The sequence below is a fragment of the Halichoerus grypus genome, chromosome 3 (genome assembly GCF_964656455.1).
Source record: "Halichoerus grypus chromosome 3, mHalGry1.hap1.1, whole genome shotgun sequence".
Classification (NCBI taxonomy): Eukaryota; Metazoa; Chordata; class Mammalia; order Carnivora; family Phocidae; genus Halichoerus; species Halichoerus grypus.
This window is the reverse complement of record NC_135714.1, coordinates 43,534,073-43,559,528: the sequence shown is the minus strand read 5'-3', so window position 1 is coordinate 43,559,528 and position 25,456 is coordinate 43,534,073. Positions and strand designations below refer to the sequence as shown.

Below are 25,456 nucleotides of genomic sequence, written 5' to 3'. Positions count from 1 at the left end.
AAACAATAAAATATGTATATAAATGAAAACCTCCTTTCCACACTTAAACTTTTATTTCACATCCCTCCCCAGAGATAACTGCTGTTAACACTGTTGTTTAACTTTCTAGATCTTTTTCTGTGCATTTACAAACATAGACTTTTTAATATTGAAAATTGAATTGTTTCTTCTGTCAGTTTGCCTCTACTATGGGGCTCTGTTACTACTCACGGGACAGGAAAACAACTTGGAGTATGTCAGCAAGTTTAACATATGGTATACTCCTTAGAACATACTCATCTTTTCACTTGTTAGGGGCCAGTCAGCTTGGGGTACATTTACAATTTTCAGTTAGATCGTACTGGTGTGAGATTTATCTGGTTGTAGAATGTATTCAGGTGAAAGAGTTGGATTCCTTGGGTTTTATAGGACTCTTTAGAGTCCCCATTCTAGGGTTTTCTTTGGGTTTTGACCTGGTCTTGCAGACCGCTAGAAACTCCCTAGATTACATCAACCTCTCCAGGTCCTCTGAAGGCTGACTCTGTCCTTAACTAAGAGACGCTGATTGACTTAGATGGAATCTAGCCTTTGAAGGGGAAAGGAAGAGAAAAGGCCTTTTTGTCTGGTTTGTGCTTACTTGACAGCAGACAAGGAGTATGCACACCTTCACCCACCTCCTCTCTCCCCCTGCAAGAGAACACTACCTTTCCAATAATTCTTTTCAGGTGATAGAATGTGCAGAAAGTTCAGAGGATCAATCAAGACTAAATCTTTACTATTTAGTCTTTACTAAGTTATGTGAGATACATAGAAAGATGCAGTATGACTGACCCTGCTTTCTATGGGTCTGAAATCTAGTGTAGTTAAAAGAGCACGTATGTAATGATTATAACACAGGATAGGAAATGATAGATTCCAGGAGAAAAACATATATAAGGTTTATAAGGGTGAGACTGTTTCCAGCTTTTTATTTTTACAGGCATGGCGTTTGGAGGAAGAGTTTATATCTCAACCTTTTAAATAGTTAAGAAAGGATAGAACAAATTTAGAAAGCTCAAATCTTAGCTTTTAACGAGTAAGTAAGGAGTTAAGTTGTATCATTATACCAGACATTTATAAGACTAACTGATAGTTGCTTTTTTTGTTTGTTTTTAGAACAGTCTACAGGAAAGAGCCATTTGATGTTTAATTTGATAATTATAATACAACGTCTCTTAGATTTCAGGATTGTTAGAAATATTAGGAAATTTAATTCTCTCAGTTAACTGTTATCTATCATCTAGTATGTCAGGCAGTGTTAGTATTAAGAGTAAATTGCTTCTTGTTTCCTTTTCTCAAAGCGCATATTTAATGTACCCTCTCGCCCACTTTTTACTTCTAGTGCTGTCAATTAAAATATGTTTGCTGCAAATATTTTAAACTATGAAAGCAAACAACATTGTAGAAAATTGAAGTTCCATGTTACAGAAAAATTACCTTTTATTGTTTTGTGTCTGTTTCCTTCCAGTTCTTTGCAGATGCATAAATTTTTTTATGTGTCATTTCTTATAGACACTGTACTAATAAAGATTGCATTTTCCCTTTACCAAGTCTAAAATTCTAGATGGAGTTGTATGACTTAAAGAATAAAATGTCAGAGCAATTTATTTCCTACTAATTAACTATAATTATTATGGCATATTTATAGGTTGCTTTACAACCACTTGTTAGTCATTTATATAGCTCTGTTAGTGTAACTTCTGTGAATTAGGATTCCTGTTTTTCTCCATGTTTTTGGTTATGCAAACTTTAAAGTACCTAAACCCATCCTCTTTACTGTCGACTCTTTTTGTTACCTGTTTTAGGTGTGTATTTCACAAAGATGTAATTCTGCTTATTATTTTAAGTCTTAGAAATCAGCAAAAAGAAATCACTTTTAAAAAAATAAATTTTTGTGACTTGCTTTTGACTTATATTGCTTAGGATGTGACTTACATTTATTTTATTTAATTTCTACAATTATGAGGTCAAATAGTAAGAAATTCCCATCTTTTTTCAGAGTTCACATTTAATCAGGTACTTTAATTTTTAATTCTCACCCAGAGTAGTGGAAAACAAGAATACAGGTTGGTTCATGTTAAGAGGTTTTGTATTTAAAAACAAAACAAAATAAAATAAACCACAGATGGGGGCTTTACTAGTAAGGGTTAAGCCATATCTCTAGTTAAGAATTTGTTATTTGTATTAAAATACGGCTTTAATGTAAATAGTGTCTTTGTCTTTTTCTTAATCTCTTTCCCCAGTTATAAAAATAGCACATCCCTAACGTAGAAAATTTGGGAGACATGAAAAAGCATGAATTAAAATTTTAACATATCACTGGAAATCCCACTACAAAGAGGTGCCATTGTTAACCTGGAATATCTTCTTCCTGCATTTTGTTTAGCCATTATATAAATATATATGTACTTAAAGACATATGATATTTACAAAATGGGCTCATAATGCATCTACTGTAGTACAAATTATTCTGTTCACTTAACAATGAATCCTGAACATTTTTATGTCAGTATTTTTCTACAACATGATTATTTTTAATGGGTGTGGAGTACTCTCATCTATGTGTAGTAATTTACTAACTGATCTTTTTCAGTTGGACACTTAATCAATTTTTAAAACGGTGTCACTTTTGAATTAGATTTTAAGTAGTCATGTGGATTTAGGTATGTCATGTGTAAATGGGACTCTACAAAAATCAGGAATAGCAAGCTTTCTTTACTTCTATTTTCTAATAATAAAAATGAGATTTTTTTTCTCCTTTAAAAAAAAAAGAATTTCAGTAGATTGATACTGAATTTGTATTATCCAGATTAAACCGAACTTTTGTGCTTTTTGTTGGAAAAATATACCATAAGTATATAATTATCTAATAATGATCCATAATAGTGAATCCAAGATTTTTATAATGTTTATTTCTAAAGTATGTTTTACTTTGAATTGTATTAAACTAACTTTGCATTTCATGAGCATAAATCATTTGGATAACAATTTTCTTCTGGATAACAAGCCTTCTAAGTAGGGTGGGGATCTATGAAGCAGTCCATACACACGATTAAAATGAAGTTCAACAGAGAGGTTTTTTTGTTTGCTCCAAAACACTTCCTTAAAAGGAAAATGTAAATACTAAGAAAGACTCCTTCATCACCCAAAAAATTGACATTAGCTTTATATACGATTTCTGTGACATTTTATTCTACTCCTAGGTATCTGGATCTTCTAGTTTAAGTTGGGGAGAAAAACTAAGTTAAATTACTTTCAAGAGAAAATAGATAAGATCTTACAGACAGTTTAATGCAGTAGTTTTTAGTGTGCCTTCTATTGTCTATTTTTGGAAGTTTCTCAGGTTTAATGAATATACTTTAGATAGTGACTGCTTTTTTACTTTTTTCTGTTGTGAAAAGTAGGAAGTTTTTAGATGGTATTGTCTCAGTGATATGACCAGATGGTTAAAATATCTGGTTTTATTTATTTATTTATTTATTTATTCTAAATAAAGCTTATTTATGGCCTGAAACTTAATAACAAAGAAAGCATACTACTTTAACAAGATCTTAATTACTAACATTGATAGCATGGTGTAGTGATTAAGAGTGCAAGGTTCTAGAGCTAGCTTGCTTGGCATTCACATCCTGGCTTTACTGCTAGGTGGTTGTATGACCTTGGACAAACGTTACTTCAATTTCTCATCTGTAAAAGGAAGATAATACTAGTTTATAATATGATGTGAGGATTAAATGAGGCAACACATGCAAATTACTTAGAACAAAGAGCATCCCATAGTGAAGTGGTCAATAAATGTTAGTTGTTTTTCCGGTTTTGTTATTTTCATAGTGTATACCAGACAGGACTCTTACCTTTTTTTCCCCTCCCAATTTAAATATATTTAAATAAGTTGCTTAGAGTTTTGTTTTTATATAGAAAGTTTGGGAATATTTGATCTTTTTATGTGACTTAGAATAATAAAGTTACTAGAGCATGCTTCCAAGATGCATGGTGTTGTATATTTTTCTTTTGACGTCCTTTGCCAAGTTTTGATTCATGAAACTGGTAACTGGTTTTCTTCTGTGTTGACACTTAAATTTTAGTTGAGGTAATATAAGAAAAAGTTATTTAGGAAACAACCCACAAATTAAAATGAAAAATGTTAGGACTTAAATTTTATTTTACAAGTTTAACATAGAGTACAGTGGAAATATCAGATTTTTATTAGAAGCAAGAGAGGTGAGGGAACCATTAGTTAATGGGAAAACCTATTTCCAACTCTTACCTGATAATTTTTGTCTCCATCAGAGATGGTGATGATATGATGTATTTATAATTATAAAGGTGTAAAGGTTTCTTAGTTTCAAGATTAGAGTTCGTTGTGTGAAATAAGTTTATATCGTTTAACTTTTTAGGCTTGATCATGTTCTTTTTCTGTAAGTCTGGTACTTTCTTGGAGCTGATCATTAAAATTTGTAAACTGATTTTTTTTTCCTTTTGAAAAGTGTTGTGGTTTTTATGAAAATGGGTCTTGCTCCTTAGAAAAGAATTAAAGTGCCAGAAACTACAAAGAAAATCTATGATGGAAAAAAATCACCTAAAATCTCAGGAATGAACCCAGTTAAATTTTTTTTTTTCAGTATTTTCTGAGGCATTTGTGTGTGTGTGTGTGTGTGTGTACCTGTTGCAATTTTATGGTAAGTGGGATATGTGCAGTTTTTTAAGCTTTCATGTTTTCTGGATGTCTTTGTGAATACAGATTATATTTATTTTAATCAAGTGTTAGTCTTTTACTTTGAATATTTAGTTCATTTACTTTTTTACTGCTAAGTTTGCTGCTACCATCAACTTTGACTTCTTTGAATCATCTGCTTTCATTCCTTTTTATCCCTTCTGTTTTGCTTTCTTTGGAGTTATTTTTATTGTTTTTTTCCTCCTATTTGTTTGTGAGTTATATATTTTTTTCATTATATCTTTAGTGGTTATTCCAGAGATTATAACAAGTATACTTATAGTACAAATGACTACTTCTATCATTCCCCAATAATGCAGGTTTCTTACATTTTGTCTTAGTGTTTTAGCTGTTTGACTATAGTGTGTTGAGGTGTGCTTTGTATAGTATTTTGTTTTATGTTCATAGAGCTTTTGGAATTAATAGTTTGATGCCTTTTAATTTGAGGATGTTCTGTTATTCCTCTTCAAATATTGCTTCTGTTTCCCTCTTTTCAGATTCTAATTTAGACATATTACAAGTCAATGATCATGTTCCACACATCTCTTAAATTTTTTCTCAGTATTTTACTTGGGTATCTTCTATTGACCCTTATTCCATTAGTAAAACTATTTTCTCTTTTGTTGAAACAGATCTATTGTATTCTTAATTTTACGTTGTGATTTTGAGTGCTAGAGCATTAATCCTATTTTATAGATTTTTAATACTCCAATTCTCCTGAATATATTGATTAGTTACTTAAATGCTTGTCTGTTCTAGTATTTGCATCTTCTACTGGTCTGCTTATATGGTTTGTTTTTCTGTTGGTTATTGGTCATGTTGTTGTATGTAGCTCTTCACATGCTGAGTGTCTTTTTCTTTTTCTTTTTTTTTTTAAAGATTTTATTTATTTATTTGACACAGAGTTCGAGGGAGCACAGATAGGCAGAGCAGCAGGCAGAGGGAGAGGGAGAAGCAGGCTCTCTGCTAAGCAGGGAGCCCGATGTGGGGCTCGATCCCAGGACCCTGGGATCATGACCTGAGCTGAAGGCAGATGCTTAACTGACAGAGGCACCCAGGTGTCCCCCGATGCTAAGTTTCTGAAGGAACTTATCCATTTCATCTCTGTTGTAGAATTTATTGGTAAAGTTGTTTATAATCTTAATATCCTTTAAATATCTATAGAATCTATAGTGAATTAAATATATAATCCATAGAGATTCAGTAGGACTTTAAATCTGTGTCTTCTTTTTCACTTGATCAGTCTAGCTAGAGATTTATTAATTTTATTAAGGTTCTCAAAGAATCTGCTTTTGGTTTAGCCAGTTTTCTCTATTTTGTTGTTGTTTATTTCCTACTTCTGCTCTGAACTTCATTATTTTCTTTCTTTAATTTTGGTTTTAGTCTGTTTTCTTTTTCTAGTTTCTTAGGGTACAAGCTGAGGTCATTGATTGCCTCTCCACCTCCCCCGTGCCCTGTGTGCTATGAACTTCCCTCTAAGTACTGCTTACAAAATTTTATGTATATATATTTTTCCATTTTCATTCAGCTCAAAATAGTCTCTAATTTGCTTTTTGGTGTCATCTTTGACCAATACATTATTTAGAAGTGTGTTAGTTTCTAGATATTTGAGGATTTTCCAGAGGTCTGTTATTTTTAATTTAGTATCATTGTGATTAGAGAACATACTTTATGTGACTTGGATCCTTTTAATTATATTGAGATTTGTTTTATGGCCCAGAATATGGTCTATCTTGGTAAATGTTATATGTACATTTGAAAAAGAATATATTTTCTGTTGTTATTGGCTGATGTTATGTAAATGGCAATTAGATCAAGTTGGTTGATTGTTTTATAATCTTTTATTGAATACCAGATGTTGTGATTAAAAACAAAATAAAGTAAGCATTACTGAGTATGTTTTGCCAGACAGGGTCCCCTTTTTCTTCTAGGCAGGTAGAATGGGGAGCCAATCATCTTAATTTATATGGAGGCTAGATTGCTATTTTAGTAGTTTGATGATACTCTTCCTCTTATTTGCCTTATTTGTACAGTATGGTCTTCCAGGACTTTCACTTCAGAGTCTGATGGTCTTTGTCCTCTTAGAAGTGCCAAAGGTGGGAAATTTCACTTTGCTTTTCAAAGTTTTTTAGTTTTTTCAGTTAACTATTTAGCCTTCTTACCCTACACAGTTTTAAAATTAAGCAGATGTCCTTGTGGAGATAGTAGCCTTGATCTTGAAGTCCCTGCAGTCTTCCAGTTTTATTACTCCAGCCCAGTGTGAACACGAAAAGCTCTTTTGAGTTCTTGATTCTTTAGCATCAATGTTTTGCACAGGACAAGTCTGTTTTCAGCCTCCAGCCCATGCTCATAATCAGGAAATATACCCAGTGACAACTGCAGATCATCTAAACACTTTTAAAAGATTCTTTCTTCCCTAGAATTTTAGACTGTCTTGTTCTCTCTCTTTCCACATCTTTCTGCAGAATAGGATTTTTGTAGCTTTTCTAGTTGTTCTTGGCAAGAATATTAGCCTACTGTAAGCTATTCTATTTTACCTGGATGTGGACTTCTTATTTTTAAAGCTACACACAATACTTAATTTCCATGAGCAATTTTGTGTTAAGTATTTTATTGTATATTAGGTAGTTGGATTTTAGTTTTTGACCTAGCTTACTTCTTAAAGCTCGGATTTATTTATATGTGGTAAAGTTTACTCAATATAAGTATACGTATTACTGAATTTTGACAGATGCGTTCTTGTATCCACCACCACAATCAAGATACCGAAAATTCCCGTCACCCTGAAAAATTCTCTCCCCACTGGCAACCACTAATCTGTTTTCTATTAACACACTCTTGCCTTTTCTGCAAACGTAATATAAAAGAAGTCATACTTTATGTTGTCTTCTGGGTCTGGCTTGCATTTAGCATAATGCTTTTGATACTTCTCTTGTCAATAGTTTGTTTCTTTTTATGGCTGAATACTATTTCATTGTATGGAATATGACATAATTTGTTTATAACTGTCAGTTGGTGGATGTTTGGATTGCTTCCAACTTTTGTCCTTGAACAAAACTGCTAAACATTTTTGGACATGGTTTTTCACCTGGGCAAACATCTAGGAATGGAATTGCTGGGTTGTATGTTTAACTTTACAAGATACCATCAAACTGTTTCCTCAAGTGGGAAACTTTATATCTTCCTCAGAAATAGGAGATTCTGTTGCTCTACATTTTTGTCAACACTTGGTATTGTCACTGTTTTGAATTTTAGCCATTCTAGTGATTGTGTAATGGTATATCTCATTGTGGTTTCAATTTACATTTTTCTAATAGCTAATGATAGTGAGCATGTTTTCATGTGCTTATTGGTCATTCCTGTGTTTTCTTTTGTGAAATGTCTGGTCAAATCTTTTGCCCATTTAGAAAAATAGGTTGCTTATTGAAACATAAAAGCTTCTTTTTCTCTAGTATATTTTGATATGAAGTTCTTATCAGATGTTAGAATTGTGAAAGTTACCTCCCAACCTGTGCCTTCCTTTATTTTCTTGATGGTGCCTTTGAAAAGTTTTATTTATTTATTTATTTATTTTTAAATTTTTTTAAAGATTTATTTATTCGACAGAGAGAGACACAGCGAGAGAGGGAACACAAGCAGGGGGAGTGGGAGGCAGATAAGCAGGCTTCCCACTGAGCAGGGAGCCCGATGTGGGGCTCGATCCAGGACCCTGGGATCATGACCTGAGCTGAAGGCACATGCTTAATGACTGAGCCACCCAGGTGCCCCTTTGAGAAGTTTTAAATTTTGATGAAATATAATTTATCAATTCTTTTATGCTTCAGATTTTATGTTCAAAGAAATACTTATCTACCTCAAAGATTTTTCTCATGTTTTCTTATAGAAGTTTTATAGTTTTAGCTTTTGTGTTTAAGTCTGATTCATTTCAAGTTATTTTTTTATAGTATGAAGAAAGGGTTGAGATTCTTTAAAGAAAATTTTCCCCCCACATAGGGAAGTTGTTCTAACACCATTTGTTGAGAAAAGATCATCCTTTTTTCTGCTCAATTACCTTTCTGCTTTTGTCAAAAATCAACTAACCATTTTGTGTGGGTCTTTATGAAATCTGTCTTATGTAGGGATCTATATGTCTATCCTTATATCGGTATCTTAATGTCTTGATGATTGTAGCTTTAAGTCTAGTAATGGAAGTTCTCTAGCACTGTGCTTCTTTTTCAAAATTGTTTTTGTTTAGATTCCTTTCATTTCATATGAACTTTAAGATTAACTTGGCCACTCATATAAAAATGGCTACTGGGATTGTGATTGGTTATATTGACTCTATGGATCATTTTAGAAATGATATCTTAATACCAAGTCTTTTGATCCACAAACACAGTATAACCTCTCCATTCATTTAGGCCTGTAATTTCTCTCAGCATTGCTTTTATAGTTTTTAATATACTTTTAGTAGTGGACTTTATCTTTTTCATTCAGCAAGCATTTATTGAGCATCTGTTGTGTGCCAGGTACTGTTCTAGTTGCTGGTGTTATAGCAGTGAACAAAGTAGGCAAAAAGCCCTGCCTTTGGGGAGCTTATATTCCAACTGGAGGAAGCTAAATGAGAAACCATTAAGTATGTTAGATGGTCATTAGTACTATTGGAGAAAAACCCATCAGGCTGTAGGGGGTCGTAGTATATGAATGTGAGGGGGGTAGGCAGGGTTTACAATTTTAAATTGGGTGAACAGAGAAGTCTTTAGTGAGAAGTCAGTATTTGAGCAGACCTTAGTCTGCTACATACATGAATAATGAAACAACTATCAATTTCAGAAGGAGAAGGGGAAAGAATGTGGGAGCTTGAGTAAGTGTGCCAAGTATGCTAATTACTGCCTATGAAATAACTAGAAGTCAATAGCATTTAAAATCAGTAAGTGTAGTAATAGAAGTATACCTAACAGTAGAAAGGTAAACAGTAAGAAAGCTAATGTGTTTGGTTGAAATATAGTGATGAGAAAGGGAGGAGGAAAAATAAACACATTGAATCATAGCTTGTAGTAGAGAACTAAAAGGTAACATATAAAGAAATAGAGGACTAAGTTCATTATATATGGATAGGATTATAAAGATGTCCATTAGTACAGTAATAAAAATCTTATTAAAAGTAACAGAAAACTGTTCTGTAAAATACAAAGAGGATGGAATTAAGCAATACAAAGATGAGTACTCTAATTGTAACATTTCATTTTATAATGAAGTACCAAATATCTGTACAAAAATAATTAAAAAATTAATAATCAGAAGGCAAAAAGCACACTAGAGTTTTATTCACAAAAACCATAACTGGTAGAAGACCATAGTGTGTCAAATGAACAAAACCTTAAGGCAATAGAACACCTCAGTACCACAATTAATAAGCAAAATTTGTAGGTTAAGCTGAATTCTACCTTGAAAATAGGCACCATACCTTCTCAAGCACCTATAGAACATATACAAAAATTGATTCTAATACTAGATTGTAAAGAAAACTTTAATACATGCCAGAAGATAGGAGTAATACAGAGCTGTCCACCTAATGTGGTAGCTACTAGCTACATCTAGCAATTTAATTAACATGAAATAAAAATTAAATTCAGCTCTTAGTCTCACACGCCTCAATAGGATCGATTGACTTTGGAATGAGGAGAAAAGAATGCAGATTGAAGGTAATGTAAGTGAACTAAATCATTCACTTGCATGGCAGGGAGTCAGTAGACATAATTTGATAATAAAGACAAGGATATGTTACCTATAATTATGGAGATAAATATAAAAAGTGAAATACAAAGTGATTGTTTCTAGGCAGCAGGACTGCAGGTAAGGGACAGATAGGCTGGCTGCCTTTCCATTAGAAGCCTTTTTGTCCTATTTTCTTTTTAAACCATGTATATGTATTATATCAATCATATGTAAGTTTTGAGAAATTGGTAGGATAAATAAAAGCACTCTAGAAACTGTCTTGTACAATAGTTTTTTATCCATTAAACAATAAATATGATTTCATTCCTTTGTATAAAGTGAAAAATACTCTAGTTCTCTTAAGATTTGATTACAGATAATTTACACTGAAAGTACAATTTTTTTTTTTCAGGTACCAGTAGCCTAGTCGTCTCTTCTACTTATGAGGATAGCAAGTAGTTCTCTGTGATGGGCATATACAGCTTATCTTTACATGACAAGAATACTTAATTTTGATTTCAGTAGTCAATAAAAGATTGGGAGCACCTTAAGATTTTTAATTTAAATAAATACCTTTCAAACAATAAAAGCACACTTAAATGGATTAGGAAATAAAAATCAAAACATGTACTCATAGCCTCTAAAGATTTATGATATATTTCAAAGGCATTTTTCTCTTGGAATTTCTAGGGAATATTTTAAATATAAGGAATGACATCTTTAATAAGGACACAGGACAAATAATTATGAAATTTTTAGAATTTGTAAAATGAAGGTACTGGTTATTATTTAAGGTACCACTTTGTATAATTTATTCACAACTGCTGTAGTTATTCTATTTTTTCAAGATATATTATTACATCTTTTTATGAAGTCACTACAGGAGAGGAAATATAGGTAAGGGTTAGGGTGAAAAATAAAAGAAGTTTTGCCCTGTAATCTGAGAATATTACTAGAAAACACATAGGCAGACTATATCAAGACAGTGTCACTTGTTGAATGGGTACAGTATTTGTTTCCCAATTTCCCAGATAGACTGGCTAAGCCAGGTTTTACAGTTTGACAGTCTGAAATTATCAATATATTGTAGTTTGACAATTCAAGTAAGCTTTACACTTAAATAAGAAAATTAAACATATGGGGATTAAATATAAACACTTAGCTTAGAGAAACAGTATTACCCAACAAATTCTCAAAAAGAAAATTCAAAAAAGAAATAGAAACCATTAAAATAAACAAATTCTAAAGTTGAAGAATACAGTGATTGAACTGAAGATTTCAATAGATTCAACAGTAGATTCAGCCAAGCAGAAGAAAGATGATGACAGGTCACTTGATAGAGCAAAAGTAAAGGGGAATGAAAATGAGTGAAGAAAGCCTGTGGAATGATGAGATACTATTAAACTATTCATTATTGAAGTCTTGGAGGAAGAGAGGAAGAAAGGAGCTGAATGCTAATTTTTAAAGAAATAATGGCTAAGAACTTCCCAAAACTAGGGAGAGATTTGGCCATCCAAGTTCATGAAGCTAATAGGTCCCCCAAAATTTCAAACCAAGAATCATCTTCTCCAAGACATTATAAGACTGTTAAAGTCAAACATAAAAGTTTAGAAGCATCAAGGGGGAAAAAAAAATTGCTTCCATGTAAGGGAGCCCCCAGAAGGCTGTCAGCAGATTTCTCAGCAGAAACTTTGCAGACGAGAACAAAGTGGGATGATCTATTCAAAGTGCCAAAAGGAAAAACCTGCCAACCAAGAAAACTACCTAGCAAAATTGTTCAAGATTGAAGGAGAGCTAAAGACTTTCCCAAACAGACAAAAAGTTGAGGGTGTCACCACTAGACCTGACCTACAAGAAATGCTGAGAGGAGTTCTTCAAGCTGAAATGAAAGGATGCTACTTAGTAATGTAAAAACTTAGAGAATTACAGAACATGTTGGTAAAGTAAGTATATAATCAAATTCAGTATTCTTACGATAAAATATGTGTTAATCACTAAACTAGTATAAAGGTTTAGAGGGCAAAATTAAAAATTATAGCTGCAGCAATTTATATGGACACATAAAAAGTAAATTCAACATCAAAAATAAAATATGGGAGGGGGCATGAAAGAATGGATTTTTTGTATGTGACCGAAATTGTTAGCTTAAAATAGACTGTTATGCCTGTAAGATGTTTTATGTAAGCCTTGTGGCAACCACAAAGCAAAACTTGCAGTACATTCACAGAAGCTAGAGAAGGGATTCAAAACATACCACTACAGAAAATCAGTTCACAAAGACAGCAGAAGAGGAAGAAAGGAATGAGGGGACTACACGAAACAGCCAGAAAACAATAAAATGGCATTAGTAAGTTCTTACCTATCAGTAATTTAATACAAATGGATTAAATTTCCAAATCAAAAGGCATAGAGTGGCTGACTGGATTAAAAAACAAGACCCAACTATAGGCTGCCTACGAGAGACTCGTTTTGGCATTAGGGACACATGTAGGCTCAAATTGAAGGGATGGAAAAAGATAATCTATGCAAATGGAAACCAAAGAAAGCAGGGGTAGCTATACTTATATCAGGCAAAATAGATTTTAAGTAAAAAACTGTATCAAGAGACAAAGTCATAAAATGAAAAAGGGGTTGATTCATTAAGAGGATATCACAATTATATATGTACTCAGCATTTGAGCATCTAAACATATTAAGAAAATAACAGATAATCGAGAGAAATAGCAATCCAATAATCGTAGGGGACTTCGATACCCCACTTTCAACAGTGGCTAGATCATCTTGACACAAAATAAGGAAACACTGGACATGAAATATACCTTACACGTAGAACAGAACATTCCACCCAACAGCAGCAGGATACACATTTTTCTCAAGTGTACATGGAACACTCTTTAGAGCATATCTTAAGTCACAAAATAAGCCTTAGCAAATGTAGGAAGATTAATTTCATATCAAGTATCTTTTCCAACCACGGTGGAATAAAATCAGAAACAACAGGAGGAAAACTGGAAAATTCACAGTTGTGTGGAAATAACACCCACCTGAACAATCAATGGGTTAAAGAAAGTAAAAGAGAAATCAAAATACAGTTGATCCTTGAACAACACAGGGTTGAAAATCCCGCATAGTCCAAAATCCAGGTATAACTTTTGGCTTCCTAAAAACATTACTAATAGCCTACTGTTGACCAAAAAGAAACCTTCCGGTCAACATAAGCAGTTGATTAAAACATATTTTGTCTTAGCAGTCACGGTTTTGTAATACAGCTTGAAATCAGGCAGCATGATGCCCCCAGCTTTGTTTTTCCTTTTCAACATTTCCTTGGTGATTCGGGGTCTTTTCTGATTCCATACAAATTTTAGGATTGTTTGTTCCAGCACTTGGAAAAATGTCATTGGAATTTTGATCGGGATGGCTTTGAAGGTATAGATTAAGGAGGGCACGTATTGCATGGAGCACTGGGTGTTATACGAAAAGAATGAATCATGGGTCATTACATCAAAAACTAATGATGTACTGTATGGTGACTAACATAACAATAAAATTAAAGTAAAAAACATTTTGTATGTTTTGTGTGTTATATACTATATTCTTACAATAAAGTAAGCTAGGGAAAAATGTTATTAAGAAAATTATATGGAAAATTTATAGTACTATATATGTGTGTGTATATATGTATGCGTATATATATATAAACCCATGTGTAAATGGACCTGTGCAATTCAAATCTGTGGTGTTCAAGAGTAAACTGTATCCCTTAAAAATGGAAACACACCAAAACACATGGGATGTAGCAAAAGCAGTTTTAATAGGGAAGTTCATAGTGATAAATACCTTAGATTAAGAAACACAAATAAACAACATAATTACACTTCAAGGAACTAGAAAAAGAACACACTAGGCCCAAAGTTAGCAGAAGGAAGAAAACAAAGTTGAGAGCAGAGATAAATGAACTAGAGACTGGGACAACAATATAAAAGATGAAGGAAACTAATAGTTGATTTTTTGAAAAGATAGACTTGACAGACCTTTAGCTAGACTAAGAAAAAAAGACTCAAAATCAGAAATGAAACATTACAACTGATACAACAGAAATGGAAAGGATCATGAGCCTACTATGAACAATTATATGCCAGCAAATCAGTTAGCCTAGAAGAAATGGGTAAGTTCCTAGAAACATATAACCTACTAAGATTGAATCATGAAGTAGAAAGTAGGGAGACTGAAATATAGTAATCAAAAACCTGCCAATAAAGAAAACCCCAGGATCAGGTTTCACTGGTGTGTTCTACCAAATATTTGAAGAATAATTAACACCAGGCTTAACACTCTTCCAAAAAATAGAAGAGGAAGGAGTGAGCACTCCAAAACTCGTAAGACAAGCATTATCCTGATACCAAAGCTGGATTAGGATACTACAAGAAAACCCAATATTCTTGAGGAATATAGATGCAGAAATTCTCAACAGAATCCTAGCAAACTGAATTCAGTGGCACATTAAGAGGTTCGTATACCATCTTCAAGTGGGATATATCCTTGGGGTACAAGAATGATTCAACAGGGGCGCCTGGGTGGCTCAGTTGGTTAGGTGTCTGCCTTCGGCTCAGGTCGTGATCCCGGGGTCCTAGGATCGAGCCCCGCATCCGGCTCCCTGCTCAGCGGGAAGCCTGTTCTCCCTCTCCCCCTCCCCCTGCTTGTGTTCCCTCTTTCACTGTGTCTCTGTCAAAAAAATAAATAAAATCTTAAGAAAAAAAATGATTCAACATACACGAGTCAGTGAAGGCGATACCCAACATTAATAGAATGAAAGAAATCACGATTATTATTGGATACAGGAAAAGCATTTGATAAAGTTAAACATTCTTTCAAGATAAAAACTCTCAACAAAGTATAGAAGGCACATACCTCATCTGTGAGAGAATAACTATTTGTTGTTTTAAGCCACCCAGTTTGTAGTCCTTAGTTTTGGCAGCCCTAGGAAACTAATGCAAGTTCCTATTAAAAAAAGTGATGTGAAATTAAAATTAAAAAAAAAAAAATTGGCACAGGCTTTAGGTAAAACTGCCAAAAAAGTAAACAAAAGTAACATGGAAAGGGCAGATGAGTCAGAATAAAACTTATTTTAGTAAATGGAAAGAAACTTTATAGACAAAATATACTTTGCACTCAATAAATACCAACAGTATAGCAACAAAGAAATAGTAAGGAATATGAAAAATAGAAAACGAAAACAGACACATAATTTACAAGGTAGAGAGCCTTTTAACATTTTTTATTGTTAATTTTCTAGTTTTGTTACACTATAATTTCTACCAGGCTTGTTTTATAGCACTTCCTGTGGTGATGGAAGTACCATAACAGTGCTGAACAATAGTAGCCACTAGTCATAGGAAGCAATTCATAAATATTTAGAGTATCTTTCCATTTATTTGTATTTTTGATTTCTTTCAGCTGTATTTTGTAGTTTTCAGTGTACAAGTTTTTCTCCAAGTTGGGTTAAGTTTATTTCTTAAGTATTTTATTTGTTTTGATGCTTTTGTAAATGTAGTTGCTTTCTTAATTTCCAATTTCCAAATTGCTCATTGTAGTGTGTAGAAACATAACTAACTGATTTTTGTCAATTTTATATTATGCAGCTTTGCTGAAATCATTTATTGGTGTTAGCAGTTTTCTGGTGGGTGTAGGATCATTAGGGTTTTGTACATATATGTTACTGTGAAAAGACGTAAATTTTTATTTTTTCCTTCCCTATTTAGATGCCTTTTATTTCTTTTCTTGCCTAATTGCTCTAGCTAGGACTTCCAGCACTGTGTTGAATAGAAGGGATGCCTTGTTCCTAATCTTAGAGGAAAAGCTTCCAGTTTTTCATTGTTGAGTATGATGTTAGCCATGGACATTTCATATTAGGCCTTTATTATGTTGAGGTAGTTCTATTCCTGGCTTACTGAGTGTTTTTATTGGGAAAGGGTAATTTTGTTGGATGCTTTTTCTGCATCACTTGAGATGTTCATGTGTGTTTTCCCCTTCATTCTCTTAATGTGTATTATACTGATAGATTTTCATATGTTGAACCATCCTTGCATTCTAGGTATACATACCACTTGATCATAGTACATAATCCTTTTAATGTGCTGTTGAATTTGGTTTCTTAGTATTTTGTTGAGGATTTTTACATCCGTATTCATCAGGGATATTACTCTGTAATTTTCTTGTTGTGTCTTTTTCTGGTTTTGGTGTCAGGGTAATGCTGGCCTCATAGAAGGGGTTTGGAAATGTTGCCTCCTCTTTAATTCTTTGGAAGAGTTTGAGGAGGATCTTTAAATGCTTTAGAGAATTTTCCTGTGAAGCCATGTGGTCCTGGGCTTTTCTTCCTTTGGGATCTGCTTTTATTTCTTGATTAACTTTCAGTTGTGTCTCTTCACTTCCTGCTAAAAAAAGATGAGGATTTAGCTTATTTATACTGTCTTTAATCTTCTCTTTTCTCTCTGTATTCCAAAGTTTAAAACTTACTATATTTAGTTCTTTTATTATTTTTGCAACTGTAAATAAAATATTTGAATTCCTTAGATATTGTATTTTAAATCCCTACTATGTAAGATAAGAACACTAGGACTTCTGGGGTACCTGGCTGGCTCAGTTGGTAGAGCATGTGACTCTTGCAGGTTGTGATTTTGAGCCCCATATGGGGTGTAGAGATTACTTAAAAATAAAATCTTTAAATAATAATAAAAAAGGACATCAGGACTTTTATCCCTTTCTTCATCTTGTGTCTTCTGCTCCTTCATTTCCATTCCTATCTTTTGTATTTGGGTAGGTTTATAATGTAACATTTATGTTCTGTTTTGTAATGAGAAGAATTCAGGCTTGTCAGGTTGATTTTAAATACAGTAAGCTGTAGTTAATTATTGAGCTAGGGTTAATTTTGTTCTCAGTGGGTCCAAGGTCACGATGCTAATGGAACTCAAAAAATAAAATATTTGATATCTATGTTAGATTGATTATCTTTACTTACAAATAGTAAGTTTTTGAAAATCATACTACTAGTTTGCTTTATAATCTGACTTTATCTTACTAGTTTGCTTTATATTGTTCATCTTCTGCCATTATCATCTTTAATTGTGTTTTTCCTTGATAGAGAAAACAATACCTTCACCATATCCTTACATGTTTCCTGCTTTGAATCATAATATCTATTATTTGTTGGATGGAATCTCTAGTTGTCCTGGAGACATCTCTTTTAGAGCCCTCCTCCTGCCTGCTTTAGTCTTGATAGGTTTGGAAGTCTGTATATCTTTCATTCAAAGGTATTCCTGCATTCTGGGTTAGATTTACTGTTTCTTATATCCCACATATGTCTCTTTCATGGCATTCTCCCTCTTGCTGGAATGTATCCTAAATTAACTTCTGTATCCAAGGTACTTATAATTAAATTCAATGTACAAGGTTCTAAATTCTTGCTGTCTTCAAACGGCTTTGGCCTGGCTCATAATTGCTTGATAGTTTGGCTGGGTGTAGAAATTTAGATTCAGATTAATTTTCCCTCAGACCTTGAGGGTTTTGCTCTATTTTCTCTGGGTCAAGATGGTAAGAAGTCTGATGTTGTTCTGAGACTTGTTACTTTCTAAAGGACTCCTTTCCTCTCTGGAAGCTTCAGTATCTTATCTTTGTAGTTCTGGAATCTTAGTTATTTGTCTAGGTGTGAATTATTTTTGTCCTTCTCACTGGACTCTTTGGAGTTGGTGGGCCCTTTGTGGTTAAAATGCATGTGTCTTCCTTCAGGTGGGAAATGTTCTTTTGTTATTTCTTTGGTAATATTTCTTGGTTTTCTGTGTTCTCTCATTTTGAATGCCTGCCAATAGAATGTTGGCTTTCTGGATTGATGTTACATCTTTCATCTCTTCTTATGTTTTCTACCTCTTCTTTTTTATTATGTATCCTGACAGATTGCTTCAACTATATCTTTCTGCCTTTCTGTGAATGTCTGTAAACACATTGTTAATACTCCAGTAGCTTTATTTATTTTCTGCTTGTATCATTTCAAAAGGCAACATGGTAGAGTAGTTACAAGCTTATGCAATAGAACTAGACTGCCAGACTGTTTGGGTTTAGATCCCAGCTCCACCAGTTAATAATCTTAGGTCACTTAATGTGACCAAAATGAAGATAATAACTAGTTTGTGGGTAAAGGAGTTTATATTTGTAAAGCGTTTATAACAGTTATTGGTGTAGCAAAATCTGTATTATTGTTTGTTAAATATATAGCATCCTGGTTTTGTTTCACACAGTGCAGTTTATTCAGGAATGTCTTGAGATTTTGTTTTGTTTTTGACTTTTCTTCTGTACCCTAAATAATCTGATTCTTCCAGGGTTAATTGATAAACTTATTTATTATGTTCTTTTTTTAGCTGCTGTTTTTTATTGTGTATATATAGTTCTCTAATTTTTTTCTCTAATTTCTTAAGAAAGTAAAATCTTCCTCAAATAATTCATGATTTTGTTTAAATGGAATATTTTAAACTATACAACAGTATACAGAATAGAATAATGAAATGACAGATGGAAATGTGTCACCCAGCTTTAATAATTGGGTCTTTTTTCGTCTATACTCTCACTTCTTTCCTAATATTTTCTTGAAGCATATTCCATGTGTCATTGATCTGTAAGTATTTCTAAGTATATTTCTAAAACTAAAGACTTTGAGTCTTTTTAAATTTTAGAACAACGGATGGGCCCTCTCCTCCCCCTGCCTTTACCTTTTTTCCCTCCATGTTGAAGGAACTGGATCAGTTGTTCTATAGAATATTTCACATTCTGGATTTGTCTGATTGCTTTTTCCTGATGTCATTTTATTTATTTTCTTCCAGTATTAATGTAAACCGGAAGTTTGATCCAAAGCAGTGTTTATTAACTTTTTGTTTTCTTTTTTCATTATTGTCCCTTTAAAAGGGCCTTTTTAGAATTTTTTTTTTTTTTTTTAATTATCCAGCTCCTGAGACCCAGGGGACAGATCATAGTGTTGTGCTTTGGAGGGTAAGAAACTGTTTTAATTTATTATTTAAGATCTTTTTACCTGTTGAGTGTGATATTGCTCCAGTTAAGAATATATGATCTAGGGATGCCTGGGTGGCTCAGTCGGTTAAGCGGCTGCCTTCGGCCCAGGTCATGATCCCAGGGTCCTGGGATCGAGTCCCACATCGGGCTCCCTGCTCAGCAGGGAGCCTGCTTCTCCCTCTCTCTCCTTCTGCTTGTGCTCTCTCTGTCAAAATCTTTAAAAAAAAAAAAAACGAAAAGAAAAATGTTAAAAAAAAATATATATGATCTAAAGGTTTGATCCTATTTTGACTCTTTTTCAACAAGAATATTTTATAAATAGTACTATGTATTACATATTACATCAGGAGGTACTTAATATTTGGTTGTCTCACTTTTGGAGATGCTTAGTTTGATTAGTGCATGCAGTTGGTGACACTCTGATCCATTGTGAAATTCACTATCACTTTTTCTCCTAATTGTTTAAAATCTATTCATGATTATTGCCCATCTATTTGTGTCATTTATTTTGTTCTTATTAGCTGAAATTCTTTGAAGGACTAGCCCTCTTACCAGTTAGGTCTCTTTGGCTTCCTTGAGATATGGTTTGACAGGACAGGCAAGAGAAGTGCATGATTAATTCTCTTTTATTTACCAATTTTTGATTGGCCCTTAATATATCATCAATATCCATTGGCTTTAATTTTATACTTTTTTAAATAGCGTTTCTAGCTATTTGTAAGGACTAGTATTTCATGAGTGTTACTCTTTCTTAGAGGTCTTCCAAAGAAGAAAGGCAAAATTTACTGTTTTTAAGTTAACTAGAACTTATTCTGTCTTGCATTATATTCATTTATATTTAAACATTTATTATTTCATCATTCTAAGATTTATTTCATTATGACTTATCAGCTATTTCCATCTCTCCTAAAAAGATATGAAAAATATCAGAATGGTGGAATCACATTGGATGATAGAATATGGGAGGAAATTGTCATTTTTTCAGTTTTTATTTTAATTTTTTTGTATTACCCAAGTTATTGCATCATATTTCAACAAGTTATAAAAGAAGCCTGAAGACACACCATCCTTTGTAGGCTCCCTTTTAATTTTCATTGAATGCAGTTGAGAATTCAGAAGTTTTCATTTCTGTCCAAAATGGTTAAGAGAAGAAAAATGACAGTGGAAGATGTCTCACATCCCTTTGACAAATCAGCAGATGAATGCAAAGAGAAAAATAGCTCTTCAGGTCCAAACCAGCATTGTCTGAGAGAAATGTAATGTGAACCACAGATGTAAGCCACATAGATAATTTAAAATTTGCTTTATAAAAGTTAACAAAGAAAATAATGTCATTGAGGAAAACAAGAAATACTTGGAATTCTGTTTAAAAATTAACACCCATGGGACAACTTTGCTGGATTCTTCTGTCTCTTTGGTCAGATAAATTCTCTCCTTTCCTCTTCTCCCATGTATTTACCTTGAACAATCCAAGTTTTCTCATGGCTCTATATAGCTTGTTAATGTACTGGCTTGTGTTTGCTTTGTCTCCTTATATGCCTTACTTCCCTTTAACTTCTTCATATCCTGGCATGAACCCTTTCTTCCCAAAGTGTCAGCTTGTACCTTTGCCCAAGGCTTTTTTTTTTTTTTTTTTTTAAGATTTTATTTGACAGAGACACAGCGAGAGAGGGAACACAAGCAGGGGGAGTGGGAGAGGGAGAAGCAGACTTCCTGCAGAGCAGGGAGCCGGATGCAGGGCTTGATCCCAGGACCCTGGGATCATGACCCAAGCCGAAGGCAGACACTTAAGGACTGAGCCACCCGGGCGCCCCAAGGCTGTCTTTTTTGAGCTGAAACAATGGCTTCTAAATTTCTTTGGCCACAACCTATAATAAGAAATACATTTTATTTTATGACCGTGTGTGTGTGTACACACATACATACTCATAAACATATCTGAAACGAAAGTTTTGGTAAGTACCCTTACCATTACTCAGAGTCTTATATTTTAACTTTTTTTTCCTTATCCTGTTTTATTTTTAAAAATGTTGTTTATAACCCACTATATTGCTGGACCAAAGGGTTAGACATTTGTAATTTTGTTAAGATACTGATACATTGTTCTAAATTTGTACCAACTTATACTCCCACCAGCAATGTATGAGGGTAATGTCAAAGCTGATAAGTGCTTTCAAAATTCTACTCCTAGAGGATGTGACTCATCAGTGTTCTCAAACTTGATGGGCACCCATCCTGCTTGGGAATAGAATATCTTGTGCTTTAACTACCTTTTTAGTAGTGATAGTAGTAGTAGTAGTAGTAGTAGTAGTAGTAGAAGGACAAAGAAAGAAACCTGTGGGTTAGTTGAACTTTTGGGATTCCATCTTGATTGATCTATCATGTTTTGATTGTATCTCTTTGAATAGCTTTTTTGTGGTTGCTCTAGATATTATTTTATGTATACATAATTTATTGTAGCCTGCTGGTTGTTAAGTCCCTTTATCCCCCCTCCATTTCTAATATATTGCCTTTTATATTTTTTCTGCATATTTTGAGAACCATATCACACAGTGTCATCATTTTTGCTTAAGCCATCAAAAATAATAAAAGAGAGGGAAAGTCTATTGTATTTACCCATATTCTATTCTTTCCATTCTTCCTGATTTTCCAATACTCCTTCTTTTATCATTTTTTTTATGTTTGAAGAACCTCCTGTAGCTATTGTTCTAGGGTAGGTCTACTGGTGACAGATTTCCTTAGTTTTCCTTCATTTGTGGGTGTTTTAATTTCCCTCTCTTTCCTGAAGCAAATTTTGTCTGGATACAGGATTCTGGGTTGGCAGTTCTTTTTTTTTTTCAGCACTTGAAAAGTGTTTCTGGGCATCAAAAATATGAATGTAAATTGAAATTTAAAATGTTTATTAACTTTACCATAATGGTCTAAGTGTTAAAGAAAGAATTTTCTTCTAAATTATAATTACTATGATTATGATATAAATATATTCTTGATTTTGCTTATTAAATAGTTTTTAAACATAAAAACAACATGAATCTCTTTTTAAACAAAAAAACATGCATCTCTTTAGAGGGGATTCTCTTTTCATGGAATTTATGTATCCACGGATGAATATTACTTATGTTAGAATGAGACTGGTTTTTGTGGAAATTAATAATAAAAAGAAAAGATATTAGGATATTATGAGGTTTACAAAAGATTATTGATAACTTTTTATTAAGTATATCATTTATAATAGAATATACAGCATATTCCTGATAAATTAATGTGTATCTAATAAGTTCACATAGGGATGAAAAACTGAGCAAAGAATTGGTTGATATGTGACAGTATGAAGGCTTGTCCAGATTAGAAAAAATATATGGGGGCGCCTGGGTGGCACAGTCCTTAAGTGTCTGCCTTCGGCTTAGGTCATGGTCCCAGGGTCCTGGGATAGAGCCCCACATCGGGCAGGAAGCCTGCTTCTCCCTCTCCCACTCCCCCTGCTTGTGTTCCCTCTCTCACTGTGTCTCTCTGTCAAATAAATAAAATCTTAAAAAAAAAAAAAAAAAAAGGATTTACTGTGTCCAGTATTCTTTCGACAAAAGTTAATAAAACTGTTTCTCAATAAAGAATATAAAACACTAACTTTGGTGTTTGCTACTTTTACTTGAAAACATGCTGTTGATTTGACAGAAGTAAGAGCTCTCTTTTTCTTTTCTTTCGATAAGTGCTCTTTTCAACTCGTTAAATCCATGTAAAGTATCTTCAGTTCACAGATAAAAGACACAGGTGGCTGACAGAGTGTACTAATTTCTTTGTCGTTTTTTTGAAAATTGTGAAAGTACAGATCTTGAATTCTAATTCAAGATGCTTTCCAGATCTTGAATTCTAAATAATTCTAGATAAGTTATATAAGGAGTCTAGTCATAAGCTTTTTACCTGGATGAACTAAATTATAACACTCTTCAATATTTATCATCACTGTTTTCATTGGATTCTCTCTCATGTGAGCTTCTTAATCAAAAGTTTTTCTTATTCTCACCTCCCAAAGTTGTAGCAGCCCATTTGGGCCAAAATACCTCCTTTTTAATGTCAGGTATTATCATTAACAGAAGTGTAAGGGATAGGGAAAGACAAAACCACCTTAGAAATATGGTGCTTCCATTAAGGGTGTTCCCCTGATACCAGTATTTCAGATTACTTCTTTGGTGTTTTGGATGTTTTTACAATTCAAGGAAATGCATTGTAGTGAGATTTTAGATGTTTGAGAGATCTTTCTCTTGTGAACTGGAAGAAGGAGGATTATAAAATGTAGAGTGTAGGAAATGTAGCGTGTAGGAAAGGAGAAACAAGTATAATGCTCTGACCTTGATATTAATTCTAGTAAATGGTTGGTAATTCTGGAAATTAAGGATCTGGAAATTGATTCCCTTAAAACCATCTGGTCCCCAGTGTGAAGACTGCTGGATTAAGGTTTAATCTTTCATCACTAGATTATAGTCTTGAGTCTAATGCTGCATAATATTCATATACATTTTATTTTCATTACTGTTAACTTCCTTAAGGACCTTTATCACTGTGCACTGATTATTACTATTTCTCTATGCTCTCTTTGAGTGAGGATTCTTTTTCATTCTTCCTGAGTATACTCCTCAGTGGAACAGTTTCTTATTCTCTCTCTCCCTCTTTTAACATGTGTATATTTTTACTCACAATCCACTTCCCTCAAGTTTTGATTCTCTTCTGTTGCATCAGATTTTGTCTGTGTGGTTGTTGGTTCTTCATTCATTCAAAAAAACTTAGGATATGTTGCAAAAATGTAATTGCCCAGGAGTGTCAAACATCATTGTATTTCAATGCCTAAAACTCCATGAGGGCAGGAATTTGGTGTGTTTCTCTTACTACTGGATATGTAGAACATACCATAGTGAGTGAATGAATAAGAACTGGATTTCCCAAACTCTTTCCCTAATAGAACTGCTAGTTTTAAAAAAAAATAACCAAATTAATGTCTTTTATTTTTGTTAATTGATATTTAAAATGGTACTTCTCTGGTAGAAGGGTAATGAAAATGCTTTTAATATTGTGGTGAGAAATGTTAATGTTTCTGATCATTTTAACTTTAATTGTTAATAAGAATTAATGGCCATGATTGGATAGTTTCATAAAATCATACTGGAAATACAGGGTCATAAAAGTACCTACTTCATAGGAACGTGAGGATTGAGTTAGTTAATACATATGTAAATCACTTATAACAGGGCTTCACACATAGTAAAGTGCTTGGTAGCTGTTAGTAATTAAAGATGTTGTGCTCCGTGCTCAGCGGGGAGTCCTCTTCTCCCTCTCCCCCTGTTCATGTTTGCTCTCTCTCTGTCTCTCAAATAAATAAATAAATAAAATCTTAAAAAAAAAAAATGATGCTGAGACTGACTTCTTTCCCATCATTCTGCAGGGGGATTTCTTGATGGTTAGTTGTCCAGTTCATTCATAGGGAGGCTGGCTGTTGGCCCAAGGCAGTCTTCCCTCAGGCCCTTGCAAAAACTCCCTAAAAGGATCATCCTCCACAAGGATTTTTTCCTCAGCTTCCTTCCCAAGGGCCCCCCTCTGAACCCTTGAGGCTAGTGGGCTGGAAGAACTTCAAGATGGGTAGTATATTGCAGTCAGGTGATGAGGGTTTAAAATGGGCTCTGCCTTTTACCCCATGTGACTCTGTGACTCAAGGCAAATTGCCACATCTATTTCCTACCTTATCTATCTCCTCTCAGAGAATGTTCTTTTTATCTCGTTTCTTACTCTGAGCAGCCACACTGCACTTATTTTACTTCCACACAAATGCAATATTCTCTCTTATATCTGGCCGTTTGAACATGCTGTTCACTTTGGATGAAACACTTTCTTTTCCCTCCTGCCTTGCTTTATCTGGCTAGATCCTATTCATGCTTACATTAAATGCCCCTCCTTTAGGAGACCATTCCTAACCAATTCCCACCA

At 33.6% G+C, this 25,456-nt stretch overlaps 1 protein-coding gene across 23 annotated transcripts in view; it reads left to right on the top strand.

Moving 5' to 3' along the window:
- CLOCK (clock circadian regulator) overlaps positions 1 to 25,456 on the top strand; it is a 142,399-nt gene that overhangs the window by 3,329 nt on the left and 113,614 nt on the right. For 7 of the 23 annotated variants that reach the window (XM_078068655.1, XM_078068641.1, XM_078068635.1 and 4 more), the window contains exon 3: positions 19,419 to 19,462. The exons of the other annotated variants lie outside the window; for them this stretch is intronic. The gene's annotated coding sequence lies outside the window, so the exon portion shown is untranslated. The remainder of the gene's footprint in view (positions 1 to 19,418; positions 19,463 to 25,456) is intronic. 23 annotated transcript variants of the gene reach the window in all.